Source organism: Canis aureus, chromosome 14 (assembly GCF_053574225.1).
Source record: "Canis aureus isolate CA01 chromosome 14, VMU_Caureus_v.1.0, whole genome shotgun sequence".
Classification (NCBI taxonomy): domain Eukaryota; kingdom Metazoa; phylum Chordata; class Mammalia; order Carnivora; family Canidae; genus Canis; species Canis aureus.
Window position 1 is genome coordinate 34335410 of NC_135624.1, and position 13049 is coordinate 34348458.

A 13049-nucleotide genomic window follows, 5' to 3' on the forward strand; every position below is an offset into this window, starting at 1 on the left:
ATACCATTGGCTTGGAGACCAGTTGATTGTGGTGGGTGAGAGAGTGGGCCCATGTGTGCAGGTCACAGTTACTCATGAGATCCTAGGGAAGTGCTGTGCTTCTCTGGTTGCCGGGTCTGCTGAGCCGTCAACGGGGAACATTGAAGAAGGCAATCTACCTGCCGTACCCACTTCTAAGCCTTGGCCCTGTTCCATTTTGTTCACAGACTTACTGAGACTTTCCTGTATATTTATTTACATATTTGTTTATTGTCTCCCATCCTGTCAGACCCATGTCTGAATTTAAAAGTCATGAGAACGGGGCTTTGTTTCAGGCCACAGGCCCAGAATGGTACTTGCCACATGGGAAATACCTGACACTTGTCATAAACATCTGCTCTTGTTTATCACAAGAAAAAGATCTCAGTAAAGTATCACTAACTTTAAAAGCGAGGCAGTGATAGGGACTAGATCTATTTTTACTGCCATAGAAACCCAATGTCCAAGAACTACAGAATTCTAGAACTGCAACTTCATGGGATCCTAAGATTTGCAAGTTTGGCAAATGTCATTTGTAGGCTCCTACAACTCTGACAGCCATCACAGGAAGCCCAGCTCCTGCGGGCCCACAGGCTTCACACATCATCAGCAAGTTCCCTCCAAGATGTCCACTGTCCCCCCCACCCCACCCCCACAGCTCACTGTCCATGATGCCTTTGGATACCTGTGCCCAACTCAGCAGGGATGGCAATCCTTGGGCCCAGAGGAAGCTTGGCCAAGATACCACCTTATTTGAGGACGGTAGAGGAAGGCATGTAGGGAGCAGAGTATGTGCCCAGATGAGCACCAGGCAGGATCCAGGGAGGCAGGAGGAAAACCAGGAGGGTGTGAGGGGCCCACACTCCCTCCTCCCTGATCATGGGTGGGACCACCATGAGCTCCACGAGCTCCACCTTCTCTGAGATGGACACCAGGTACAGTTACTGAAAGATGGAGAAGAACGTGGGAGACACCTCATGCGGGTGGTGTTCTGAGTAACTATTCAGCCCTAAAGCCCTGTCTTCAGGTGTTTCTTGAGTCTTTCTCCTCCTGTGATCTCTTCCTACGCCTTAACTCAGCCACTTACACCCACGGCATCCGCTGGAGCTTCACTCACCCACAATCTTCCTGCATATATTCCAGCCTCCAACAGCCTTCCAGCTCATTCCCAAATGCCCAATGATAGCAGCCTTTCAACAGAAGGAACTCCATTCCATGGGAACCCATTTCCCACCTCACTGATTTCCTCCTGCTCCTTCTTTCCCAGCTGAAATTCCACATTGATTATTGTAATTCCTCTTGCACATGTTTTAGATTTCTTTGTCTCTCTCTCTCTTTCTCTCTCTCTCTCTTTCACTTGCTTCACTGTATTCACTTGGAAAAAGTATAGCTGGTGAAATGCAGCTACCCTAATCCCCCTCACCTGTACCCTATGGGGTCTGCCTGAAGACAAACCCACAGCTGCACTGATGGGTCTCATTTAAATCTGTGACCATGGATGTAAGGTTGTCCTCTACTGGTGCTGGGGAACTGCCCCCCTAGCCAATCACTTCACACCTTCTCTCTGCCTCAAGCCCATAGACCCCCCCTGTCCTCACTCTCAGAGGACAACTGGCTCCCTGTTCATTGGGAATAGTGAGGTTACAAAGTACTTCCACAGACTTCCCTTGTCCCCCATATCTATCACTTCAGCCCCACCTGCCCACACACAAGCACCTGCTCCACAACCCTGCCTTCCTCCTTGGCTGGTCCTGGTCTCATTGGCCCCCATATTTTTTTCTGGACTTCAACTGCTATGTTTTACATAGAAAGGGGGCTGCCCTAGAACCTGTTTCTCAGGATCCCGACTCGGTAGCCTCCATGTAAGGCAATGTCTTCCATTCTGCCTGGGTGAGTCCCTCCAATATGTGTGTCTCCTCTGTGATCCAGCTGCCACAGCCCTGGGTGACTCGACATCGCTGGTTCACCCTAGACCAGGGCAGCTACCAACTCTGCTCTGGGTCCCTCCATCTGGGGGCTTCCTGCTGTGATTCAAGCAGGGATTACCTCGGCATCACTTGCTTGTCTTCTCACTTCTTCCATCATCTGTGTAACTAATTCCCCACAGCAAATGCCTGCTGTTGTTAAGTGTGTAGAGTGGTCTCTGTTTTCATCGTTAAACCCTGAATAAATCATTTTGTAACCAGAGGGATGTTCATCTTCTACTCTCTGGAACAGGCATTTTACTGAGGAATCTGATTAAGTAGATCATAATCTGAAGATTTACTAAAAAATAATTCTACTTTTTAAAAATTAAATTATTATTTTTTTTTTTTTTTAGAAAATGTGCACAAGTCGGCGGTGGGGCAGAGAGGAGAGAGAATCTCAAGCAGGCTCCGTACTCAGCATAGAGCCCCATACGGGGCTCAGTCTCATGACCCTGAGATCATGACCTGAGCCAAAATTAGGAGTCAGATGCTCAATAGACTGAGCCATCCAGGTGCCCCTCAAATCATTCTGTTTTTTGAATTATCTAAAGATATGACCAGTTACGGTATTAATTGAAACTCCCATTATTTACATCACCAGTGGTGCCATCAATTTCTGTCATTCTTCCAGAGATGAGATATATACTTTGAAACAATGACAAATGACCGGTGTTGTTTCTCCCATAACCAGAACACATAGATCTAGGGAGCAAGGATCTAAGGAGCAATTGGGAGTGGCTCTCTCACTGTTACACTGTATGACCTACTTCCAGGGTCATTGTGTTCTGCCCTTTCAACTACTGGCTCTGCTGGTCTAGAGGTCTTTTTTTTTTTTTTTTTTTTTTTAAGATAGAGAGAGAGAGAGAGGGAGAGAGAGAGAGAGAGAGAGAGACTGAGCCATGGGAGGGAGAGAATCGCAAGCAGACTTTTCTCTGAGCATGAAGCCCAATGTGGGGTTTGATCTCATGACCCTGAGATCATGACCTAAGCTGAAATCAAGAGTGAGCAGCTTAACCACTCAGGCACCTGTGGTCTAGAGGTCTTAATTCTCATTAATTCCTAGAGAAAGATTTCTCCCAGGGACATAACATTATTCTCATTAAACTAGCATTTGAGACTCCAAATGGTTGCTTCAAGTTCCTCTTGCCAGTAAACCAACAGTCTGAGAAGGGGTTCACTCTACTGGATGGGTGGCGGATCCTGACTGGGTATTTGTCACAAAATGGGGGCATGGGCATGGACAGTGATGGATCATATCCAGGGGATTCACTGGGATGCCTCTTTGAGCTTCCCAATCCAGTAGTAAAAGTCATTAGCAACCGATAAGGGAAGGCTTGCTAAAGATTCATCCCCTTGAGGGTGAAAGTTGAGCATCCCCAGAAAAGAGCCAGTAGAAATGTTCATTGAAAGCAAGGGGTGCACGGAATGGGTGAGTTGAAGGAGGAAGTTCTCAAGTTCTCATGACCCTGTCATGAGACAGGGTCTCATTGTTGACACCATTATCATAACATTATAAATGTCAATAACAGCCTGTGACCAATTGCAGAAACATGAACCCAAGGAGCTATGCGTATCTTTGTTTGGTATATGACCAACAGTGGTTACTTTTCCCTTTTCTTTTCCCCACTATTTTGTATGGAGACAGTGGTTGATGCTTCACTTTACAACTTAGTTTTTGGGTCCGCAGACCAGGAAAAGCCATGTCCAGACCTGGTGGCCTTGATGGGGGATTCGATGACTGATGGAACTTTGTGTCTCCCCTTATTAGGGAGAAGATGAGAACACCTCTTTGATAAATAAAATATTCTGCTTCTGCATTTTCCATGAGGGGAAAATGCTATTACAGGATAGTGAAAAACAGATAGAAATGAGAAAATGAGTGCTGAGTAGGAGATGGATTGTCTTGGTCTGAAGAGCCCTCAGAGGTGGTGAATATGACATTGGTGGTTCTCTAGTGACTCACACCTACACCTTGCATGGTTCCCTCCCTTTGAATTTAACTGACTACTACCTCAGGTAGTAGATGTGATAGGCTGCAAATTTTAGAGATAAGCCTGGTATTTCTGTCTTCATCTTTGGAATCTGCCCTGATACCACCACGCTGTGAGAAAGTCCAAGTTAGCCACCCAGGGAGGCTTCATGGAGGAAAACCAAGAAACCCAGTGACCAGGAGAACCGAGGCCCCTGGGCAGATAGCCTTAACCGGGCTCCCAGCCAGTGTCCAGCACCAGTCTGCCAGCCATACAGGTAAGCCAACTCAGAGTGGCTCCTCCAGCTCCTGTCCCAGCTGAGACTTTCTGGTTCAGCAATAAGCTATGGTGGTCGGGCTCTGCCCAGGCTGTAGAAAAATGAGCAAGTACAATGGGTGTGTTTCAAGCCACAGAGTTTGGGGATGGTTTGTCATACGGCAAGATATCACTGGAACACCCTTTTGAGCACTGTTCAGATGAGGACTTCATCCCTGCAGGTGATATTGTTCAAGTAGAGTTTGGCTAATGGAACCCATCGGCAGGAGGTTGAGGGGCGGAAAGAAGGGAGAAGCCGGGAGCAGGTCTCTGGCCTAGGATACTTCTCTGTGGTTTTGGCTCTTTCCAGAAGTATCTTCTGATTCTTTTACCTGGTGAGCCCAGTCCCTGTGATCCATTACATTGTTTGTTCCCTTTGTCCTTTCAGCCTGAGGTTGGGAGTGGCCTCCTGCTGTTGTTGATCATGGACCCTATGCTCCCAGCTCTCCGAGCAGCTGTTTGATTAATGCCCACATTTAATTTCTCTGTGGAAAGTCACTAATTTCTGTTTACGTGCTTAGATTCTGATGGCTACCTCATGGATTACAATAAATAAACTCTCTGTGTTCTTTTCTACATGTTCATTCTTTTGCTAAGCTCCTGAGGCCCCATGGGGAGTACAAACACAACTTATCCCTATCACTGAGCCCTCTCATCACTCTGATACCTCTAGGGCACTCTCTCCTATATTCTCCACTGTGCCTCAGGGCCTTTGCACTGGCTATTCTGGTCACTTGCCCAATGTTCTTCTCTCACATGTGTGGGACCCATCCACCTCCCTCCAATCTGCTCAAAAAGCACCTTCTCACTGAGGCTTCCCTCAGTTCCTACATAAAAAAATCACCCAGGATGCCCTGTTATAGCCCATCCTCCTTATCCTGTTTCTTTTTCCTATAGAGCATATCCTCTTTGAACATACTATGTTATTTTGTCATGTATCATGTTTACTTTCCATTGTGTCTTCCTTCCATATTAGCTTACGTGAAGGTAGAAAGAAGCTCACTTGTCTCTAGTCCCTTCTTTATACCGATTGCTTGAAGTGGAGCTGGCATGTGGTGGGTATTGAGAAAACATTTGCTGAATAAACAGATGAATATCTTATGCAGAATCTCAATGTCCAAAGCACAAAAAAGCTGAGCCTCTCTGGCAGCGCAAGCTGGGGAAAGGGGCTAAGACCCCAGGCTGTTCGCCCCTACCCTACCCTGCAATATCTTCTTTAGGATCTAAGGAACTCAGCTTAAACCCACAGCCACAGTGGCAGGAGCCCTTGATTGCTTCGGCGACTTACCTACTGCAGGCTCCTAACTTGTTCCTGATCTGTTCCAAGGTTTGTTTGACAAATACTTCCAAATGCTTCTCCTCAGCTTCAACTGGTGCCATCCCCAGAGAAGATTTGGTGGGCAAATAGGAACAGAGGAACAAGCAGTCTCCTTTCTTCTTATTTCTCAGACCCCTTTAATGTGCTCCTGATGCTATGAATTTCCAGGAAAGACTTAGAGTATTTCTCAAACTTATTTGACCACAGAACCCTTTCCTATGGAACTTTTGGTAAAATACTTTGGGAAATGCAGGGCTACTGGCTGATATCAGCCTCCAAATTGCTCCTATGATAATTTTAATCACCATAAATATTTCACTCCTAACTCTCATCTCAACTGCTAATAGAGTTAGTCACTCTGCATTAATATCAAACCTTCATTCACAGGATCTTAATTATTAACCATTAATTATAAAATAATTAACTGTAGGTAAACCTTAGCTCGCGTTAATTACATTTCAGTCCTGAGCAGGGTTCACGCTGGTAGATGTGTGAGTTGAGCGCTCCAATGGGATTCCCACAACCTAGACCAGTCTTGGCTTTATTGCAGGTGTGTGACTTGGAACAAGAAGTGAAACTCCTGAGTCTCATTTTCTTTTTTTGTTCAAAGAACTGCTTTGATCCTATCTGGGTGTTTGAGCTAATAAGGTCCCTCAGATATAGGGCAGCAAGGGAAGGGAGCACATCTTTTCCCATCCTACCCAGAGTAACTCTGCTGCCTTTATTGGGGCGATAGCACCTGACAGGCATTGTCCACTCACTATCTGCCAGGCTCTGTCCTAACAGTCCCTGCCCTAATGTCCACAAAAACGAGTAGCAAATTCTCCAAAGAAACCAAACAGTAATGAGGTGGAGACTGACTGGGGATGCTTTATTCTATGACATTTCTAGCTTTAACATCCTCTCCATAATAATACCTTTACACATGCACGCACACTAAATGTGTGTGCATGTGTATGCATGTGAGTGTGTCTGCGTATGTCAGGACTGAAAAGCAATGTGTTGCAAGAGCTTAAAATGAGTGCAAGAGACCAGGCAGGCAAGCTGAAGGGGCTGGGTGAGAAGAAAGGTTATTTTTTCCTAAGAAAGGTTGTCAAGTCAGCAGCTCGCGGGTGTCCTCTCCTCAGCCAGAGTATTTCCATCTATAATGAGAAGCAGGTTCCCAAAGGTTGAGAGTGAGTCAACAGCCCAGAGATAGAATGTCAGTTGGATCTGGTCAGTTGTTTAGAGCTCAGTCTGTAAAAGAGGTAAGAACATTTCCTTCTCCCGACACTGCCTGGAGTCCCTGAGAAATCAGATACTAGTTTAATGTCCTCACACTCTCGATCTGGTCCTTCCATGGGGGACAGCTAATGGCTGAGCCCATGTCCCAGGGAAGGAGAAACCTAGTACTTGAATTGAGGCAGTGCAACCTACAGTATTTCTGAGTCTTGAGGCCTCTCTGAATCCTGTAGGTGACAAATCAGATACATCTAGAGACAAGCATCTGGCACTGTATACTTACACTCATCTGGAGATTATGAGGGATGCTCCCAGTAATGTTAAATTGAAGGATGTAGATGAAATGGACTCAAATAGAGACTTACCCAAATTCCCTTTTCAAAAACCTGGTGAGGTTCTGGCCAAGGAATAAGGTAGCCAAATTTGCACATAGGTAAGCTGCCTTCCTGGAGCACCAGGGCTTGAAGAGAGCTTCAGAACTAAAATTCTTAAAAAGGGCTGTAAATCAAAGCCAGAGGAATCAATCTCAGGATAACAGATGAGTGAAGGGTCATAAATCTGAACCCTATGCCAAATGGGAACAGGAGAAATATTATAAATACATTGAGGAGTTTCCGTTAGACAAGACCTGGTGCTCCTCCTACTAATTTCCTTCATGACATTTGGCAAGTTCCTTTGCACAAACTGGGCTTTAGTTTGCCCATTAGGAGAGAGTAAAATGTGGCTGATTCTTACATTTATCCTCCTGTTGCAAAGACAGGGATTGCTGTTCAGTCAAAGCAGTCTTTCCCACCAAGCCCAGATGGTAACCTTTCTCGATGTGGGGCTCCAAGGAACCAACTTGGTTGGATTCTGGGCATCCCAGAATCACTAATATAAAAAATCCTTTCCAGTGCAAACAAGCTTTTGAATTCCATGAAAAGCAGATGACTTCTTGTGGAAGCATTTTGGTCATTGCATTTCCTTCTTGCTGTATTAGTGCCATCTCCACAGGCTTCCTTCCAGCTTTGGATTGCTACCCTGAAAGTCCTCACCATGCACCATCCATCTCAAGATATTTGCACCTGAAGGTCATCTGTAACCTGAAGTCCTCCATGCTGAAAGCAATCTTCCTGACGAAGAATACATTATGAAGACTAAGTTATAAGTGCTGATAGGCATCTTAATGACTAAATCTCAGCCGCTTTTACAACCAAACATGTTTTTAATTGGACTTCCTTAGAGACCACCTCCTCTGTGGTGTCTTGAGGAATGTTCTTGCCTGGCATCCTTGTGTGAAGGGCACTTCACAACTTTCAGTGCTAATTATCCTCTGGAGAAAAGAGTAGAGAGACCCTGGCCAGCAGCTGGTTCCATAATCTAGGTCAACTCTGTGGAGTTGGTCTTTTGTTATTTCAATTTCTTTAAACTCGTTATCAGAAGAAACCTATAAACTCTTGATTAACTGAGATCTGACTGAATAGAACACTGGATTTCCAATAAACTTTTTAAAGCCCTCCTCTCAAAGAGCAAGAGGCAAAAGACAGCAAAACAAGTTGATATGAAGGAACTCAGAATAACTAAAGATGCCCAAGGAAAAAGCATGAATGACCTGATAGCACTTGTTGTATTTTTGTGTAATTTTTTTGGTTTTAGTTGTTGAAAATATCACCCATGTTTTCTCACATGCTTCTGTGGGTCAGGAGTTCAGGCCAGGCTCAGAGAAGATGGTTCATCTCTGATCCACATGCTGTTGGCTCAGCAACCTGACTGGGGCTGGGACATCCAGGATGGCTTCTCTTGCATGTCTGGGGCCTTGATCTGGCCCAGATGAAGCTGGGAGCCCTGCTTCATCTCTCTAGATGGTCTATCATCAATCAGGAATAATCTAGAGCAAGCCTTTTAACATGGCGGCTGGCTTCTAATTTCAAAGCTTAATTTGGAAGTTCCCTCTGAAGCATCAGTCTGAGGAGGATCACCACAAAGTTATGGGTACCAGTAACAGTGGTAAGGAAAAAGAGTCTTTGGTTCTTACTCCTACCAGTGGAAACTGATGACTCCTACCTCTCAGCCTTCTTCTGGTTCAGAGATTCAGAGTGACTGGGGGGTTCAGACTGGGAAAGCAGTGGGTAACCTTCATGAATTTGCTTTCTTCCTGTTTTGTTAGAGGAGAAGTCTGAGTGTGTCTTAGTGTGAGCTCTCCAAACTTCTCTTCAGTAGATAGCACCATGGAATGTGAACCATACGTCAGTTAGAAGCCCATCCTAAAGTCCACTGCCCACATTGACTGTCTCACAGTTTATCACATTACCCACCTGGCTGCAGACTTCAACAGCTATTCAATTCCCATCCCGCCCCCCCTAAAGAATCTCCTTGTACGAAAGCATTAGTGAGCAATGTGGATTAACTGACAATTATGGAACGGAGAACATTTACATAGCACCACCCTCAGCAAAATTCAGAAAATATATACATCCCCTGTTAGACATTTATCTTCCCCAAATTCCACTTTCCTCTGCAGGATCCCTGAAGGTTTTTTTCCCTTTCCTGCCTTCTCTTATTCCACTCAGGCTCTCAGGGTCCTCTCATGTCTCTACCACATGATACCAGGTCCTTTAAATTTATCTTGCCTCTGTCATGCAAACAGTGCAGCTCTTTTCTCTTAAATCCTTTACCTTTCTCAATAAAAATTTCTTTTTCTTTCTGTTTTGAGAGCTCAGGCCATGAAAATTACAGAAACGTGAAGACTATTATGATCCAGTTCTACCCACCTGTCCCATTATCGGTGCCACCACCATCAGCATGACCAAAACAACAACATGACATGACACTGAAAGCCAGTTGGTGGCCTGGGTCTGTTCATTTCTTCACCAATTTTGGAGAGCCCTACACTGTGCCAGACTCCATGCTAATCGCTCATACAAGGGTGAACAGCACGTGTCTACATGGATCTCACACTCTGGTGCGTGAAAACAGATGCTTTAAGAGCACACAAAAACAAAGAAATGCATAAACAGACTTAAGTGGTAGGAAAGAGCTAGAGCACAGTGAGAGGGAGTAGGAAAAACTTTCTTAGATAAGAGGTTAGGACGGGCTACGGTTAGATGGGCTGTTTAGGCTGAGAGCCAAAGGATAGAAAGAAGCATCGCTTCTCTTCCCAAACTCTTGCCTTCCTCTCATCATCTTCTTGCTCTCAATGGAACAAGCCCAAGGAATGTTCAATAAGAAGACATCAGCCTGAAAGTCTTTAAACTGGCAAAGACCTTGGTGTGTCCCAGAGAGAGTGGAATAGAGGGAATGTGGGCAGTAGAGCCCTAGTCAGTGGCACAGAAATAAAGATTTGTTGTAGGATTCACACCTTATACACATGTGGGAGGGGCTGGCAAGTGTCATCTAGAAGGAGGGAATTGGAGGACCAGAGAAACAGTCACTGAAGCACAGGCAAGGTGGACACATCAGAGCTTGTGGGAAAGCCCAAATCATGAGCATGCCAGGAACTCTGAGTGAGGAACTCAGGAAAGGTATCTGGGACCTGCCAGCTCTGGGGAGCGGCTGAACTGGTATAACCGCTGCCCCTGTGGAGTCACAGCCAAGTGCTCCATTGAGGTCAGCAGCTTGGCAGATGCGCTGGTTGCAGAGGAGATGCAGACAGGGGTGCTGCTGGCCTTCCATGTGCTTGTTCATTGCCAGGGACGACCACAGCAGCCTCCTGAGAGTAATAACTGCTTTCCTTCCATCCGCAGCTTCCTCTTTGTGTAGCTCTAAATCAGAACCACATAGCAAAGGGGATTCTGGGAAACCGAGCTCCCACTACTCCAGGCAAGGGTTTGGATTTTCTACTCGTGGGAAGGAAAACCCATTGGCCTTTAGGACTCCAGGGCACCTCATGGAAAACATAAGTCCTTCCCTGCCATGTACCTGACCTCCCTCTTGTCTCTCTGCTACCACATTCGTTCCATATTTGATTGTTACTAGCAAAGTTCCTCAGCCCCAAATCCTTCAAGTGTCCTTTTTCTGGGAGACAATAGGCATATCGCACACCCTCCTCTTGGACATTTAAGTTCCTCTCTGCAGTCACAGAGCCCAGTCTGTGTCCCACTCCTTCAGAGGTTCAGAACCCTGGGTTTGGAAAGGACAGACTTTGTAAACTTGGGTTAGGACACCAATGTACTACCCTCTAGGTGGTAAGTGTTGGGGCCAGGTGGGAAGGGAAACTCCTCAAGATGACGGATATGCCAAAATGGCTGAGGTTCCTGTCACCACCTCCACTTGGGACGCCAATGGACCAATGACCTGCTGACAACTTGAGCAGACCCTTACACCTCTCCTTTGGACTTCCCCAACCGAACCCAATGCCCTTCAAACCCCAGAGGAGGAAGTCACCTTTGACTGGTCGAATTGCAATCCTTCCTTTGCATAGTGAGGGTCACTCTGACTGGTTGGATTGCAATCCTTCCTTTGCATATGAGCCAACCAATAGGAAACCGTTCTGCCTTACAACGTTATGTAAACCCCCTACCACCTTGTCTTGGTGCGACTTCCCCAACTCACTCTCTTTCCCCCGTGAGTCGTGGAACCTCGCCCGAGGGTGCCTGCAATAAAATCTGTTCATGGACCCTCGCTTGCCTTGGCGGTCTCATTTCCATCTAGTTACTAAAAAACTTAACAGTAAGCAGGGTCAAGTTACCTGTCTGAGCCATAATTCATCCACCTATAAAAGGATATAGCAAACCCTACCTCATAGGATTGTTGAGGGGATCAAATTTGAAAATGCATTTTAAGTAGTTGGCATGTATGCCAAATGTTTAATCATGGCAAATGCACAGTTTAAGTTAATTCACCTTCCCCTCTCCCCCGCATCTGTGTGCTGCCTGGGCTAATGCTAGCACAACTCTGAGGTTAGTCATGGCCCCATTGACATCACTTATTCCTATCTTTCTTTATTGCACATCGCCAATATTGTAGCCATTATTGAGCTTCTAAGCAGGATGAACCAACTCTTTCTTTTCTCCTTCTTCTTCAGTATGGTAATACTAAAATTAGCTTTCTCAACCTCAAACAGGCATCATAATCATGGTGCCTAACTCAGGTTCCTTATAAAGACTAAACAGATAATGTGTGAAAAGGGGCTTAGAACACAGCCTGGCCCATGGGATGAACTCAGTGAATGTTTCCTATTGTTACTACTACAACCGTTATCAGTAGGTACACCCTTGTCTCAAAGGTATTGGGTAAAGTCCCTGAGATCTAGGTGGGAGGACCCAGCACAATGATGGACTCAAAAGTGTCTTTCCTCACTCAATGAGTCAAATCATGAGATAAGTCTAAAAACCTTAGCTGTTTTCTTTTGGAGAACTCTAAGCCCCTTAGGACATCCCTGAGAGCTCAGGAAGTGGACTTCATTGTGATTTCCTCTGACCTGAACCTCTGGATCCAGTTGCTTAGGGCAGATTGGCAATTTCAAGCTCCATTAATGACTCTTCCCAGGAGTCCACTATGTCCTCATGTAAAAAGCCCAGAAATGCTGGCCAAAGGGACAGACCCATCTTTGTTCTTTTCTAGGATTCCTTGAGATATTTATGATCACCTTTCCAAACATGTATGTCTTGTTCCAACAATAGCAATAACGATGTCCAATATTTATTGACCATTTACTATATGGTTGACACTATGTTCAGTGAATTAGATTCATTGTGTCTTTTATCCTCACTGACCAATGGTAGAAGCTATTACATCAGTTTTATAGAACATGAGACTGGGATGTGTATGTATACATTAATCACACTGGATTAATTTGTGTTACATGCATACTACATACAAATAGAAACGATAAAGTATAATTTAAAAAGCAAAAACACATGCATATAGTTCAGTTTTCAAGTGCCAGGCACAAAGAGAGAATTGAAAGCCAAAGTGGATAAGTGTAAAATCTCATACTGTGGCAGCCCTGGAGGGTAAGGGATAGTATTGGACTTAGAAAAATGCCCATATGTTTACAGGCTTGGATTCCAATCTCATACAGGCACAGGAGGGAAGTCCTGGAGGCCAGAGATGAAACATATGAAGGAAGCAAAAGGAGACTTACTGCATGGAACAACAAAATTCATCATCTAACTGGTAGGGTTTATAGAAGTAGAATATAGAAGGATGGGGGTAAGGTAGTGTTTCAAGATATAACTGAACTTTCCAGAGTGGATAAGACATAAATTCCCTGAACATAAGTCCTGAGCAAGAAGGGTTAGATAACCTTCTCAAGACCTT